The 17903-nt window shown below is 39.2% G+C and overlaps 1 pseudogene; it reads right to left on the bottom strand.

Annotated features, from left to right (window-relative positions):
* Positions 1–14518: 14518 nt before the first annotated feature.
* Positions 14519–14945, bottom strand: LOC128563296 (glyceraldehyde-3-phosphate dehydrogenase-like; annotated as a pseudogene).
* Between the last annotated feature and the right edge of the window lie 2958 nt (positions 14946–17903).

Below are 17903 nucleotides of genomic sequence, written 5' to 3' on the forward strand. Positions count from 1 at the left end.
AAACTATAAAAATATTTGAAGAAAGTGCAGGGAAAACTCTTGAAGGAATCGGCCTGGGTGAATATTTTATGAGGACTCCCCAGGCAATTGAAGCAGTATCAAAAATACATTACTGGGACCTGATCAAACTAAAAAGCTTCTGCACAGCCAAGAACATAGTAAAGCAAGCAGACAGCCCTCAGAATGGGAGAAAATATTTGCAGGTTATACCTCTGATAAATGTCTAATAACCAGAATCCACAGAGAACTCAAACGTATTAGCAAGAAAAGAGCAAGTGATCCCATCTCAGGGTGGGCAAAGGACTTGAAGAGAAAGTTCTCTAAAGAAGACAGATGCACAATCTACAGACACGTGAAAAAAAGCTCTTCATCCTTAATCATCAGAGAAGTACTATTGTATTTTCTATTTTACAGTTTGAGAAAGGTAACTGCCTACATCAAATAGCTACTGGAAGGCAACTAGAATTCAAGCCAGACTCCAAAGCACATGCTCTTAGCTGAGCACTTCCCTATGCTGCCTTGGGCTATGCACAGGACAGCTGCTGTCTCTCTAGGGTGGGTATAGAAGACAGAGCCATGTAGGCCAAGGTTGAGAGGTGACAATGGAAGTATGTTCTGGGATCAGTACAGCCTGCCTGCCTAAAGTGGATGGTTTGGGCGGTGGGGGGGGGAGTTGGAAATTGATAAAATTGAAGAATATGTAAGACTAAAAGATGTTATAAGAATCAATGATTAATCTATAAATAATAGATTCTGAGCAGGGAAATGCTATCATTGAAAAACTGCTTAAGAAGGAGAATTCAGCAGTTATGTGTAGATGGACGGGAGAGGCAGGCCCTGGAGCCTGAGAAGTTATGGAGAAGTGTTGAGAAGTCCTGGTAGAGGCAGAGAAGGCCTGGACTGGTACCATAGTTCTCAAACTGTCAGTCTTGAATCCACTGATGCTCTTCAAAATAAGTGAGGACCCCAGAGTGTTTTGTTTACGTGGCTTTTATCTATCAAGATTTATTGTATTTGAAATTAAAGCTGAGAAATGTTTGAAATGTATTAAATAATTTAACAATAGCAATAAGCCTATTGTATGTAAATGTAATTTTCATATAAATAACTATGTTTCAAAATGTATATGATAAAATGACATTGTTTTATAGTTTTACTGACTTCTTTAATGTCTATAATGCCATACATCTAATTGTCATACATCCAATATGTCATGATGTCACACAGTGCCAGGGCTCTGGAAAATCCCATTCTATAGTTGCAAGAGAGAGAGTGAAAAAGGCAAATCACACCTTAGTATTCTTATAAAAATAGCTTTGAACCTCTGATCTTTTGAAAGATTCTTGGGGTTTCCTGTGTCCCTGTGCTATAATTTGATGGGAACCTGTGGCCTTAGGGCAACATGCGGCCTTTGACTAAATCCAAATTCTACAGAACAAATACTTTTATTAAAAAGCATGCCGCAAAGATGAAGCTTTTCTTGCCTACTTTGGTGCTTAAAACAGAAAAATTTTGAAATCAGAAGGCTGCATGTTCCCTGGCCCTGCAAAGACTTCCACAGAATGACTCGACTTGTCAAACCTGGGTGACCCAGGAAAGTGGCAGTGCCTCTCGTAGAATGGGGAAACAGTAGCGGAAGGCGGTTTGGTGGGGAAGTTGGTAATTTCTGGTTTTGGTGATTTGAATGTGAACTGACAGATATCCAAGTAAACACAGGATTAGATCATACAAGCTGATTGACTCTTTTGTTACCAATGAAAATGAAATAGTTTTAAATGAAAATAAATTGTTTTAGTTAATTTAAAAATAAAGTAGAAGCATGTACTATAATTTCTATTTGATTCATTACAAACTATTCATTTTTTATTTGTTTTGTTTGAGACAGAGTCTCACTCTGCCACCCTCAGTAGAGGCCTGTAACATCATAGCTCATAGCAACCTCACACTCTCAGGCTCAAGCGATTCTCTTGCCTCAGCCTCTCAAGTAGCTGGGACGACAGGCACCCGCCACAACATCCGACTATTTTTTGTTTGTTTGTTTGTTTTTTATTAAATCATAGCTGTGTACATTGATATATTCATGGGGGATCATTCACTAGCTTCACAGACTGTTTACCAAGTTTCACATATACCCTTGTAAGATGCACCGCTGGTGTAATCCCACCAATCCCGTTCCCTCTACCCACCTCCCTCCTCCCTCCCCTCCCTTTCCCCCTTCCCCCTATTCTTAGGTTGTAACTGGGTTATAGCTTTCATGTAAAAACCCTAAATTAGTTTCATAGTAGGGCTGAGTACATTGGGTACTTTTTCTTCCCCAACTATTTTTTTTTTTTTAGAGACAGGGTCTCTCTTTTGCTTAGGCTGGTCTTGAACTCCTGAGCTCAAGCAATCCACCTGCCTCAGCCTCCCAGAGTGCTATGATTACAGGCCTGAGCCACTGCACCCAGCCTATTTATTTATTTTTTTAAAGAGTGGAAAATTAGAGAAACTCAACTATACTTGAAAGATGTTCTTGTTTAAGATAGAGAGTAAATATATGGGCATTTTTCATATTGTTCTTCATACATTTATATGTCTGAAATGATTTATAATAAATTAAAAAGTTTAAGTTCACACCACATGTTAACCCACACACACCACATGCACACACAAACATGCACACACACAAAATGCGTTTATATTCCTTACATCAGATGCCTTTCTTATTTCTATGAGAAAGCTAATTTTCTTCAATTGTGGAAAAGAAGAAAAATAAAGAAAGAAATCTATATTAAACCTTAAATCTTGCATCTTCACTTTAGATACTAAAGTGCAGACTGCAGGAAAAGGTCTTTTCTTCAACATTGGGAAAATTTAGGGCAAGTATAAGTCGCATTAGGAAGACTCACAAATATTCACAAGATACCAAAGACCTCTACAGTATTTTATTACAAGCATTTACCAATGATTCAACCAGATCTTCCTAAAGGAATTTACAGCACTTAGTGGAAGAGCTAAAGACAGAGACACAAGGAATTACTAACCATGGGAGGGGTCATGTATGAACAAGTCCTTAGAGGATGCATCTGAACAGATGTGAGGGCATCTCCCTAGGAGGCCATCGAGCACAGCTCAGCTCTGGAATCGGCTCAGCAGAATATGAGCGCTGTCTCAGGCACTGCTAACTTGGAGACTGAGAACTACTTAATTGCATAAGCTTTTGTTTAATATATTTCTATTGATAAATAAATACATGGGAATAGTAGTTGCTTCCCAGGGTTGCAGTGAGGGTTACTGCGGGATGGGGCCCAGCGAATGTCCTCTTCTCTTAAACATGGTAAACTCTCACTGCCCTTCATGCTCACGCCCACCCACCTCAATATCCATGCGTCTCTCCTGGATGATTTCAAAGTGCTGCTGCCAGCCTGTGCTTTCCATATTCTAACTGCTTTTGTTAGCCACTGAGTCAAGTAACTATCCCTCTTCTTAAGCCTCCTAGAGCCTTGGCCCTGGTTTCCCCCGGCCTTTCCATCCTAGAGCACAGGCTGCGCTTCCTCTCCATTCATTCATAGACTGAATTTTCAGAGTTGCCTTTAACTCTACAATTACTACACACCCTCCACGTTGCATGTCTTTGTTTGCCTTGTGAGTCATTCCAGATTGTTTTCTATAGTCTTTGTAACAAACTAATCAATAAAATAGGAAAGAGTATATATCTTGTTTCATATTTTACAGTAAATGCGATAACCAAAATCTCCTAAAACTCTTCTTAAAAGAATGTTTGGAGTGTGCATACAAAGGCAGGATGAAAGAGGATGATGTTAGAATGTCTTAAGTCATTAACCAATTTATAGGCGAAGGCCAGGTATGGTGTCTCACATCTGTAACCCTAGCACTTTAGGAGACTGAGGTGGGTGGATTGTTTGAGCTCAGGAATTCAATATTAGCCTGAGCAAGAGGAAGTCCCTGTCTGTCTCTAAAAATAGCCAGGTGTTGTGGGGGGTGCCTCTGGTCTCAGGTACTCGGGAGGCTGAGGCAAGAAAATTGCTTGAGCCCAAGAGTTTGAGGTTGCTGTGAGCTGTGATGCCACAGCACTGCACTGAGGGTGGCAAAGGGAGACTGTGTTTCAAAATAGAACAACAACAACAAATTCATAGGCAGAAAGAGGCTGTCATCACTTTCCCTCTACTATTGTGTCTATTCAGTGAGTATGTTCTGACCTGGGGCTATGCATTGGGGGTAAGTCATGAGCTTCTGAAGCCAGTGTCCTCTCTGAATGAATGGATGGATGGATGTTTGAAAGAATGAATAAGCAAAAGTGAAAAAAAAAAAGCAGTACATCCAAAGACTGATTATCCAAAAATAATGCCCACCACACAGAAGGGTATAAATTGCTCTGTGCAGATAATTTAGCCAAAAATGAAACTAAACTTTTTTAAAAAGAGGAATTTCTATTTTGGTGCTTTTTGTCTCCCAGTGAGGGATATAATTCATATTATGTAGGGATAAAAGTTACCTTAATAACAAGTAAAACATCTTACTAATAATTGTTTCATAAATATAGTATATATGTTCTATAAACTAACATATTTTTTTTAAGTTGTTTCATGACCTTTGCAAACAAAGGAAAGACTCACATTTGCTAAGTTCCCGTTATACTTAATTACCAGAAATTTAAGGCGCTAGAAGGGACTGCAGCTGTTCTGAGTTTCAATTATTTTTCTGCTTATCTTCCAGGCTGATAACTTGGAGCTCCGGGCTGGGTGCATTCTATTTTTTAAGCAATAGGAAGCATCAAGAGAATCTTGTTTCCCACATAACTTAGTGGAAGAGAAGAACTGGGTCACCCAAGAGCTTCAGCAACACTCCTGCAGGGGCTCAGGAGACAAGCTGAGAACAATTGGTTTTGGTCAAAGACTCCGCAATAAAAGAAGGAAACTGGGCTGGAACAGAAGAGGTGATAGAAAAGATTCGCTGACTTGCATAAAGAGTGTCTGTGTAAAATAATGATACATTCTTTTTTGGTGAATCCGAGCATTTATTGCCATTTTTTGGCACCAAGATGTTGAATCATATGTCTCACACAGAGTTGGGGAGTGTAGCAGAGTTTGACGGGATCTAAGGTGTCACCTAGATTGATTTTTTTTTTAAATATATGGAGATTGGGGACCAGAGAAGTTCAAGGACTTATGTGAAGTCACACAGCTAGTCTATGGCAGTGGTGGGAACAGAATGTGTTTCCTCTTCCCAGTGAGTGCACCTCCCTCTCCCCACATCTGCTTCCCCTGCTCCTTGAGGGTCTGTCCCTTCAGGCCGCAGGCCAACTGCAGGTGGGCATTCTCAGCATAGTCTCCAGATGGCTGCTCTGGGCACTTACCTGTTCAGCCTCCTTCATGTCTCCTAATTTTTTTTTCACCGTGATGCTTTAGTAAAATTATTAGGTTTTGTGGTAGAATCCGGCACTGATGTTTGAGAATTCATTGCATTTACACAATTTCTAGATGGCAACTGATATAAGCTATATGCTACTGAATTAAGGTGTGTTTAGAGAATCACACAGCTGCAAGGAAAGCCATTTGGATTTACTGAGCCAAGTCTCTGCTTTGCAGATGGGGAGACAAAAACCTAGAAAATGTACAGAAGCCCTAATGTCATGTGACTGTTTAGCAAAGCAAAGTTTATATATTTGAACTTTGACTCCATCTAAAAGATTCATGGGTTTTTATTACTTAAAAAAAAACAAACTGTTGTTTATTGCAATGTTGATGTATATTACTGTGTTATTCCTTATTGCATTCATTTGGAGGGGTTCTCTAGGAGTAGCAGGAAACCAGAAACCAGTAAAAATTACTTGAAGGCTAGGCCCAGTGTGTTATAGGAAACCAAATAGTTTAAAGTAATTTGAGCAGCAATAGATTATTGTGGTCACTGACACTATAACTCCTATTTCGGAGACACATGGTATTTGCTAAATGAATGAATAATAATCATGAAGATACTTGGCTGAGCACACAGCATTATGTTTTAGAATACTGAGGTTGAACAACATGGATTTGAGAAGTTCTAACTTTTTAAAGTTGAGAGTGAATTGAGAGTCCAGGAGAAACTGAATGCCCAGAACAAATATCATAAAGAGCATTGTGGATTCCTCCCTGAGATACCTTTATTCACAGAATAATCTGGGAAATAACCGTTTGTAAAACAGTAAATGACATTGCAAATTATAAAAATGGAATTCTCATAATATTTAGTTCCCTGCAATTTAAAAACCACATGTTGGCCTTTCAATAACTATTTTAGCCATATCAGGTGCGTGAATAGACTCCAGAACCATCTGCTCTGAGGCTGCCAATTACATTTGCTGCCTTCTCCTGGACATACTGACTGTTCCATTAAAACAAGTGGCTTTTCCAGGAAAAAAAATGAGCTTGGGATTTTCTTTGGTCATTAGATAGCTCTACACCAGATAGGAACATAAAAATTTTCTTTGTGTGGGGAAAGAGGAGAGCTTTCCTGAAGTTTGACTCATGTTACAAAAATGGGGGGAAGGGATTTAAGTGCTTATTTCAGTTCCTTTTCCAAACATGGAAAGTTAAATAGTAGTTCAGCCTCAATCCTTTCAGAGGAAGATCTCATTGCAAATGTAAACTTCACTACTCAACTCACAGTGTTTCATATATTACAAATAACCCAGACTTCAAGATTCAAAATGCCACATGCAAATCCTAGTTTAAAGTCTAGAAGTGTTCGTGAGATCAAAAGCAAAGAATGTGCTCTGTGGTCTTAGATGCTCATTTAACCTTTAACCTATTTCTTTTTAACTCTCTACATGATGGAGGTCCATGTTTTATCCTTGTAGTTGTAAAACAGATGAGAAAACTTGTATTGCTTTGTTTTTAATTAGCCACAGAGAAAAATCCATGGCAGAAATGGATCTTAATAACGAACTTTAAATTTTAGACTCGCCCAGGTCTGTGAGGCCAGACTGCCTCATTCTTTGCTGCTGTATGATAAAGATGTATCAAAATCACTTGACTCTTGTAAGTGACATTCACTAAGGATAAAAGTTGCATAGAACGTATTTCTTGAAACAAGTCAGAAAACATCACCTGTCTTTGCAATTTACTCAATTCTGTGAGCCTTGCTGTTCTCAGTTTCTGAAATAGGAATAATCACTCATCCTGCAGAAGTGTAAGGTACTATTGTGACTGTTAAGTGCTACATTTACTGATGTTGTAAACCCATTGATTTTATTTAGAGGAAACAATGAAACATACTGAATATCAGTTACCTCTCCAGAGCAGGAGTATTGCTCTAAAATTGCTTACCTAGAAAAGGGTAAAGATCCATAGAGGAGAAGTGGAGAGGACAGCAATTTTGTTAATTAATTGGAATATGAAACACGTGAAGTATTTTCTGTCACCTAGGTTAGTCCTCTCTCACACGCACACACACACACTATATATATATATATATATATATATAAACATTGATTCTTCTTTGTTTTTTTTGCCTTTTTTTGCCGGGGCTGGGTTTGAACCCACCACCTTCGGCATATGGGGCCAGCGCCCTACTCCTTTGAGCCACAGGCACTGCTCTCTTCTTTGTTGTTTTAATGCAACAGTCAGTATGTCCAGGAGAAGGCAGCAAACTTAATTGGCAGCCTCACAGCAAATGGTTTTGGAGTCTACTCATGCACCTGACACGGCTAAAATAGTTAACTGAAAGGCCAACCTGTGGTTTTTAAATCGCAGGGAACTCAATCCATTACATTCACTGTTCACATTGATGCTCAAATTGCCACAGATTTGGCCACGAGGAGGCCCTTCAAGCTTTCTCCTTTGGCCCATGGATGTCTCCAAATCATATTTTGAGCTCTTAGTTATTTTTTGCACAAGGTGTGTCAGACTCATTCCGTACTTTCTCTTTCCCGATCTCGGAATCAGTCATGTTCCTAAGAAGCCTTGGTTCCTTTGACGAGAGTAAGGGATTTAGATACCGTGTTCTTCGTGTCAGCTGTGGCCATTGCTACCAGGGTAGTTGCTTTTAGGGTTTTTTGTGGTTTTTTTTGAGGAAATGGGGAAAAGAAGTGGTCAGTCTAAAGTGTGCATCTGTTTGTAGGGGAGATAATGAATGACTCTTCCAAGTAGAAAGAAGAGCATGTATAAGGGTGTGTGAGTGTGTGTGTGTGTGTCTGTGTGTGTGTGTGTTTGGAGAGAGAAAGAGAGTAAGTAGGTGGGGAGGTGGCTGAGGAGGGGGAGAGAAAAATTTTATTAAACTTCAGTCTGTATGGAAAAAGGAAACTTTTATTAAACTTCCGTCTTTGTGTGTGAAATTTGACATATGAACCTGGAGACACAGGGAACTACAGCACGAAGGGCCCAGTGTACCATACTAAGATCCAGAGGCTCCTCTACTTATGATGGGGAAGTGTGCCATCACGAGCCCCGAAGATTGCAAGTCAAAATGTATTTAATACCCTGAAAAATCCATTGTAACATCAAAAAGTCCTAAGTCAAACCACCGTAAGTCATTGACTGCCTATATTGGATGTATTCCGAGAGCCTTCACGAGACTTCATGTAACAACAAGGATTTCAATCAGAGATCGGGGGACTCAATCAGAGATGAGGAGGCCCGCACAGTAAGGGCAGGAGGATGGGCCCCGGGGCAACCCAGTTCTCCTGGCTCTGCCTAAGCCACGCGTCTGAGATGGTGGATTGCGAGGCAGTCAGGACTTCTCACCCACCTTCCCTCCCTTTTTTTCCAGTTACCCTGTTCAGGCTTTCTGCCATCTAAGCTGAGAGAATTTAGAAATGGACCGCTGCCTCCTACTTTTCAATAATGTTCACAAAGTCTGTTTTAAAGACAGAAGCATGGAAAGCTAAATGACAAAAGCCCAACGCCACGTTCCCTGCCATACATCATCTTTATCAATATCTGGACACAGAGGACCTTCTTGCTCAACCGAATCATGTGTCCTAATTCACAGAAGGTGTCAGACAGTGGCCTGAACCTAAAAGTGTGTTGTCTCTCTTTTCTCTTTGTATTCGGTAGCAATTTATTTTTTTCTTATTTGGCCTTTATGTGGGAACATGCTTTTTTTATTCTTTTGTTCTGATGGTGTGGAATGACTGGGTTGTAGACTACGTACATGTTCAATTTTACGAAATGATGCCAAATGTTTTCCAAAGGGACTTTACCAGCTGGCGCTCCCATAAGCATAATGAGAGTTCCAACATTTGGTGTTGTTGGACTTCTTAACTTTTCTAAGTTGTATGTGTGTATCTTCTTTTCCTATTTTCATTCTCTGATTTTTAGTAATGCTAAGCCCTGTTCCTATATATTTATTTGCCATTCAATTTTTATTCTTCCATGAAAATAAGTGTGCCATTCTTTCTTTTCTCTCTGGTTTCCTATTGGGTTGTTTGCTGCTGTTCTTAGGTATTTGGGCAAGTTTTTTTAAAACCTTATATACATATTTGAAAACAGGAACTCCAACAGCTAACTTGCGTGAAAATGTTCACTGCAGCATTATTCATAACAGCCATAAAGTGGAAACAACCCAAGTGTCCATCAACAGATGAATAAACAAAATGTAGTATTATATCTAATGGGATATTATTCAATAATAAAAAGAAATACAATTCTGATACATGTTAGAACACAGATGAACTTTAGAAACATTGTGTTAAGTGCAATAAGCCATAAACAAAGGGACAGGTGTGGTGTAATTCTTCTTATATGAACTATCTAGACTAGACAAATTCATAGAGACATAAAGTAGATGAGAAAGATTATCAGGGACTGGGAGGAGGGGAGAAGGAGGAATTATTGCTTAATGGGTGCAGAGTTTCTCTTTGGAGTTATGGAAAAGTTTTGGCAATCATGACAACACTGTGCATGTAATTAACACCACAGAACTGCACACTTAAAATGTTAAAAATAACAAGTTTTACGTTATTCATGTAAGATATATATAACCATAATAAAAAATAAGTTAGCATACTTGTGTGGGTCTGCTTCTGACCTCTCTATTCTGTTCTATTCTATTCTCTATTTCTCTGTCAGTACCACACTAACTTGATTACCAAAGTGATATGTCTTGAATTTGTGTAGACTGAGTTCTCCCACTTAATTTTCTTTGTAAAAACTATTTCAGTCTAGTTCCTTTGCTTTTCCATATAAATTTTAGAGTATCTTCTCTACATCCACAATGGAAATATCTGTGATTTTGATAGGAATTGGATAAATCTGTAATGTTGTATCTTCTTGATAAGTTGATTCCTGTTACTTTATAATTTATTCCTATATCCTTTTCAATTCTTTAATATTCTAATTTGTCATATAAATATTATCATTCCAGCTTTCTTGTGTCTATTGTTTGCATGGTATATCATTTTTTGCCCTTTTATTTTTAACATCTGTGTCTTTATATTTAATGTCTGTTAGTGTTAGGTATCATATAGTTGGTCTTTAAAAAAAATCTAGCTTAGGCTCAGCGCCCTAACACAGTGGTTAAGGTGCCAGCCACATATACTGAAACTGTCAGGTTCAAACCCGGCCTGGGACAGCTAAAACAACACTGACACCTGCAATCGAAAATAGCCGGGCGTTGTGGCCCGTGCCTGTAGTCCCAGCTGCGTGGGAGGCTGAGTCAAGCGAATCCCTTGAGCCCAAGAGTTGGAGGTTGCTGTGAGCTATAATGTCACAGCACTCTATGGAGGGCGACATAGTGAGACTCTGTATTGCGAAACTTGGTAAATGTAGAATGTAAATGTTTTGGCACAGTAACTGAGATAACGCCGGAAAGGCTATGTTAACCACTGTGATAAAAATGTGTCAAATGGTTTATGAAGTGAGTGTATGATGCCCCATAATCATATCATTGTATACAGTTATGATTTAATAAAAAAATTAAAAAAAAATCTAGTTTGATGATCTCTGACTTCTAATTTCTGTGTTTGTACTTTTACATTAAAATAATTATCTATATGATGAAGTTTAGATTTTATTCTATTTTTTCCATCTTATTTTTTTCCTACTTACCCTGTCTCCTTTTGCATCAATTAAACATTTTTACTATTCATTTTCCCCATTGTTATTTGAAATATGTATTTTTCATATTAATTTTGGGGTTGATGTTGGTAGATTTTTAAATAATATTGTGTCACTTACCTTACAATAGAAAATGCTTACAACATAATTTAGTCTACCTCTATCCTTTGTGCTATCGTTGTCATACATTTTACTACTATGTATGATATAAAATCTCAAAATATTATGATTATTTTTAAGAAGTCATTTTACTACCTCAGAGATTTAAAAATGAGAAGGAAGACCAATACATTTACCTATATATTTACCATTTCTGATGCCTTTTATTAATTTATATATACTCAGTTTGCCAACTGATGCCATATACCTTCCAACGAAAGAAATTTTAACATTATTTGTAGTGAAGTCCTTTATTAACTAATAGTTTTGGTTTTTCTTTGCTAGAAAAAAATGTTTCTTTGACCTTCATTTTGAAGGATTTTGTTTTGTTTTGTTTTTTATGAGACAGAGTCTCACTATGTCGCCCTTGGTAGAGTGCTGTGGCATCACAGCTCACAGCAACCTCAAACTCTTGGGCTTAAGCAATTCTCTTGCCTCAGCCTCCCAGGTACCTGGGACTACAGGCACCCACCACAATGCCCAGCTATTTTTTGTTGCACTTGTCATTGTTGTTTAGCTGGCCTGGGCCAGGTTCGAACCCACCACCCTTGATGTATGTGGCTGGTGCCATAACCACTGTACTATGGGCACTGAGCCCCATTTCAGGGATATTTTTGTTAGATATAGAAATCTATGGTGCCCGTCCTTCATTCTTCCTCTCCCTGGTACTTCAGTATTTCACTTGCTTATTGTTTTCTCTGTCTTTTGGGTTCTGTGGTATATCTTTCATATGGGATTCAAAGTACAGTATATTAGACCATTTGACTTTGTCTCAGAACTCTTAGATGCCATGTTCTACTTTATATTTCACCAGCTATCTCTCTGTTTCAGTTCAGTTTGGTTAATTTCTATTGAATTATTTTTAAAATCACTGATTTTTCCATCAGCTATGTCAAGTCTAGCAGCAAGTCCCTCGAAGGCAATGTTCATATCCTGTACATTTCTGGTTCTTTCTTCTAATTTCCATCTTTCTGCTGAAATTCCCCATCCATTTATGAATTCTGTGCCTTTTATGATTAGAACCTTTGACATATTGTAGTTATTTTTAACTTTTTCTTTTGAAATAATCTTAGATTTGCTGACGATTGTTTAACCCAACTTTCCTTAATATGAACATCTTACATAAATGTGTAAAATGATCAAAAGTAAGAAATTAAGAGTGGTACAATACTATTCGCTGAACTATAGACTTTGTTGGCTTTTCTCCAACTCTTCTACTAATATCCTTTTCCAGGATCCCATACAGGGTCCCACATTATATTTAGTTGTCATGTCTCTTTGGTCTTGTCCAACCTGTAACAGTTCTCAATCTTTCCTTTTCTTTAATGACCTTGATGCTTTTGAAGACAACTACTCAAATTTTTGTAGAATGTCCTTAATTTTTTTTTTTTTGTTATGTGTTATGTTGATCATGAGTAGATTGAGGATATTGATTTGGAAACAAAACACCACAGAAGTGTTAAGATTTTCTCAGTGCATTTTTGTGATGTAATTTAGGTAGTATCTGGCAGGTTTCTCCACTACAAATTACTATTTCTCTCTTTATTTGGGTAGAGATATGTAGAGGCTATGCAAATATGCTCCTTGAACTTCTGTCTACTAATCCTAGTATATTGATAGATCTTCCCTGTTGCTCCTGTGGTGTTTTAAAGATCATTTTCTATTTCCTTCATTGTGCCCACATTTATTGATTAAAATTATTCTGCAAGGATGAGTTGGCCCTTAATTTTTATTTCTTTGTTTGTTTATTGCCTGGTAAGCAACCATCTGTTTTCCATCTTCACAATTTCACCTTTCCCAGGGTGTCACATAAATGTAATACTGAAGCATATAGTATTTGGGGTTATTTCACTTAGAAACATACGTTTAAGTTCTATCTATGTTGTTTAATTCAATCAGTCACTCCTTTTTATTGCTGCATCCTATTTCATTGACTATACGTACCATATTTTGTTTATCTATTTATCAGCTGAAGAACATCTAGGCCTCTAGATTTTAGCACTGTGAATAAAGCTGCTATAAACACTCACATACAGACTTTGGTGTGAACTCAAATTTTTGATACATTTGGACAATACATTGTGGTGATCTTGCTGGGACATGTAGTGAGTAAATGTTTAACTTTATAAACTATTTTTCAAAGTGGTTGTATCATTTCATCTACCGGCCAATAGTGTGTGAAAGTTCCAATTGTTACGCATCTTTGGTAACATCAGTTTTTATTGATTTTAGCTATTTTAATAGATTTGTGATGGTATCTCTGTGAATCACAGTAATTTTAATTTTTCAGATAATCTCTATTTTTTTTTATTGTTTGAGATTCATTGAGGGTACAAAGAATTAGTTTACACTCATTGCATTTGTTAGATAAAGTCCCTCTTATAATTGTGTCCTGCCCCCAGAGGTGTGCCATAAACCACGACTCTCCATCCTCCCCTCTGTCTAGTAATTTTAATTTTTCTGTTTGATAGATTGAACATCTGTGAGGTGTTCTGCTGATTATTTTGTCTCTTGACAGTCATGTTTTTCTTTTCCTTCCCTTTTTACCATCTCATAATAATTGACTGAAATCAAGACATCATGCGTAGGATAAGAAAAACTGGGAGAATTATTATTATTATCTGAAAATGGTCACAGCCATTTTCATAAGTTTTTATAGCTAGGAGCAGAGTTAGTTTTGGTTGTTTTTGTTGCTGCTGTGGCTATTCATAGTGCACTACTGGCTTCCAGATTTCTTTTTTATTTTCCCCTGAGTGCAGGGAACTTTATTGATGTTACATGACAAGGTGGGGCTCCCTGTGGCCCTCCCATTCTTCAGGGGGTCTGGTGTGGAAACTGTCGAGGGGAGATTGTCAGTGAGGTGGGGGACTGAGTAGGCAGGGGCATCCCAGCAGCTGAGGGCCTCTCTCTTCCTCTCGTGCTCTGGCTGGGGCTGGTGGTCTGGGGCTTTTACTTCTTGGAGGCCATGTGGGCCATAAGGTCCACCACTCTGTTGCTGTAGCCAACTTCATTGCCACACCAGGCAAAGAGTTTGACAAAGTGATTGTTGAGGGCAATGCCATGGGTGTCACTGTTGAAGTTGGAGGAGATGACCTGGTGCTCAGTGGAGGGGGTTCTCCAATGCCTGCTTAATCATCTTCTTGATATCATTGTATCTGGCAGCCTTCTCCAGACGGCAGGTGAGGTCCATGACCAACACATTGGCAATGAGGATACAGAAGGCCTTGCCAGTAAGCTTCTCATTCAGCTCAGGGATGACCTTGCCCACAGCATTGGCTCTATCAGTCGAGGCAGGGACAATGTACTGGAAAGCCCCACAGGGGTCATCGACAGTCTTCTAGGGCAACAGTGATGGCATGGACTGTGGTCATGAGTCCCTCCACAATGCCTAAGTTGTCATGGATGACCTTGGCCAGTGGGGCTAAGTAGTTAGTAGTACAGGAGGCTTTGCTGACCATGGTGAGGTGGCTGTTGTACTTCTCGCGGTTCACACCCATCTCCAACCTGGGGGCATCAGCAGGAGGGCCAGACATGATGACCCTTTTGGCACCCACCTCTGGGTGAGCCCCAGCTTTCTCCATAGTGGTGAAGACATCAGCAGGCTCTACAACATAGTCAGTGCCTGCCTGGCCCCATTTAAATTTTGGTGGGATCCTGCTCCTGGAAGATTGTTATGGGACGTCCACTGATGACGTTTTCAGCCTTGACTGTGTCATGGAATTTACTGTGGGTGGAATCATGCTGGAACATTGTAGACCATGCAGTTGATGGCGACAATATCTGCTTTGCCAGAGTTAAAAGCAGCCGTGGTGACCAAGCGCCCAGTACTCCCAAAGCTGTCACTTTCACTGTGGTGCCTCGGGGATGAGAAGATGCAGCTGTCTGTCGAATGGGAGGACCAGAGAGCCCGGCTTCCAGTTTTCATATTACTTTGTGATCAGCACCATTGGCTTCCAATAATATTTCTTGCATTACTTTGTGATCAGGGTGATAAAGGGGTTGCTAGAGGGTTTTTCTCAATGTTTATTTTCCACACCCAGTTTTAGATTTTCCTGTGAGTCTGCACTTCAGGGGTATCTTTCCATGCTGGTGTCTGTCTCTGAGTGATGATCATTTATTATCCAAGGCTTGCTGTCTTGGTGGTGGAAGAACAGTAGCCATTATCCCTTGCCCTGCTTCAGCCTCATTCTTAGGCAAGCCCTGTGACCCTACGACTTTCTCAGTGATCCTGTCTTCCTATAGGTAGAGGGTCTTTTATGTTCTGGGTCCAGGCCAGTTTTTAACCACTTCTATCAGGGCGGTGGTTATTTCTGTTCTGCTGCTTCGCCCAAGCTGTAATATACTTCCCCTTATGCCTGTGAATAGCTAGACCCTGGATGAAGCAAACAGTGCACCTAGGACACCATAGTTAAGGAGACGCTCACTCTCAATTGGTGCAGGTGCAAGGCCGATACTGCGCAAACTAGGCAGAGAGCCTGCATATATGTATTGTCCCCCACTAAATGCCTTGCTTGCCTCACCCTCGTTCCAGCTTTAGTCCTAGGGGTGACAGAGTTTTCTGTTCTCCTATGGCTCAAGGCTTTATATCTCATGGGAAGAAGAATCTGGTTGGGGCTGGCAGCAACTGTGGCTCAGTGAGTAGGGCACCGGCCCCATATACTGAGGGTGGCAGGTTCCAATCTGGCACAGGCCAAACTGCAACAACAAAAAAAATTGCCGGGAGTTGTGACAGGTGCCTGAAGTCCCAGCTACTCAGGAGGCTGAGGCAAGAGAATCGCCTAAGCCCAAGAGTTTGAGGTTGCTGTGAGCTGTGAAACCATAGCACTCTACCAAGGGAGACAAAGTGAGACTCTGTCTCTAAAAAAAAAAGAATTTGGTTGGGGCTTCCTGTCTTTCCTCCCCTGTAGCTATTGGCTTTCCCCAGACCCCTACCCCAGGGAGGTGTTCTTAGGTCTTCTGTCCTGCTTTAGTATTCCTAATAAGCACCCAGGGAGATCTGTGGACAAAAGCCTGTGAATGGATGCAGACTTCTGTTGGATCTGTGATCCTTAAAGCGTTTGACCATTAGCAATATATCAAATATTTTAGCTGAATTTTTGGTGGCTTCTTTGGCAATCTTGTTTTCTTCCTGTGTTCCACCCTCGATAAGCCTGCCTGTGAAAGTGCTGATCCTGGCTTAGATGGCAGGCTAGCTGGTTGCCGTGTCTTTATCAGTTCCAACGGATACAAGAAAAGTTCAAATTTGGGAGATAATGCAGGTTTTTCTTGCTGCTAGTATGTGAATGATGCTCTTCCCCACTTTGTATCTTAAGTAGAATTTTTCAATACTTTACAGAAATTATTTTCTTGTCTTCTGGCTTGCCTTTATTTTTGGATGAGGTATCAGACATTTGTTCCTCTGTATGTAATGTTTAACAATATCTGCTTCCATAATTTTCTATAATTTTTCTCTTATGACTTTCCCATTAGTTTTCGGAAATTTGATTATGATGTGCCCTGGTTTGGTTTTCTTTGGGTTTATTTTGCTTTGGATTCACCGGCTTTCTTAGATTTGGGGGCTATTTTTCAGTGATTTTGTAATTTTTCGGTTATTATTTCTCCAAATGGATTTTTCTGCATCATCCTCTTGCCTCTAGAACTCTAATTGTAAATATGATAGACCACTTGAGGTTTTGTGAAACTTTTAGACTGAGTGTTTTTGTTTCTCTGTGCTCATATTTGAAAAATTTCTGTTGTGTGCCTTCCAGTTCTTCTGTTGCTTGTCTGAGATTTTTCTTCTGTGGAGTCTAAGTTCTTCCTCTTAACCAATGATTTAATTTTTATTTCCTACATATTAGCCCTCAAAATTTCATTTCAATCTTTTTATATCTTTAATCTTTATTATTATTTATGTTTTCTTTTAAATTCTTGCATATATTTATGGTAATTATTTTTAAGTCCTGTTACAAAATTCATCATTTATTTCCCATTTCTTTGTCTGTTTTTATTGACAAATAATTTTAATTTTGATTATGGACCACATCGTTCTGCTCTTCTTCTGTCAAGTAGACATATGTTATCTAGATTTCCAGACCACAGCATAGTATAAGTTAAAAATTCACAATTGGGGCAGTATTACAAGCTGAAACATGATCAGAAATCAAGTAAGGGGGCAGCACCTGTGACTCAAAGGAGTAGGGCACGGGCTTCATATGCCAGACGGGGCGGGTTCAAACCCAGCCCCAGCCAAAAAAAAAAAAAAAATCAAGTACAGGCTGATGGCAAAAACAAAAAACAAAAAACCGCAGGGAAACCAGATACATTAAATATAGAGTGGCTATAAAGTTCATATGTAATTTAAAATACTTGTCTAAAATAGTTGTCATAAATTGCACACGAACTTTATGGCCACCTGTATGTGACTACAAGGACTCAGGAGGCACAATTATTTGGAAGCATTTATTTCAGGGACATCTCTATAACTGCTGAAGACACCATTTCTTAGCACAGCATATTTATTGATGATTAAAATGATGACTTGAATAACTGAGAGAAGTTTATAACATGTTTAGCACATTAATTTAAGAAAATAGGGAAATGCAAACCATTACAGAGATTCCTATCTTTTCTTTATTCCAGGAGTTTGCTTCCAAGTTCATTCCTGCCTCAGGGCCTTGGAAAGGCCTAGTTTGCTATGTGTAAGTCTCTCTTTTCCTTTTTTCACATTTG

Source organism: Nycticebus coucang, chromosome 13, assembly GCF_027406575.1.
Source record: "Nycticebus coucang isolate mNycCou1 chromosome 13, mNycCou1.pri, whole genome shotgun sequence".
Taxonomy (NCBI): Eukaryota; Metazoa; Chordata; class Mammalia; order Primates; family Lorisidae; genus Nycticebus; species Nycticebus coucang.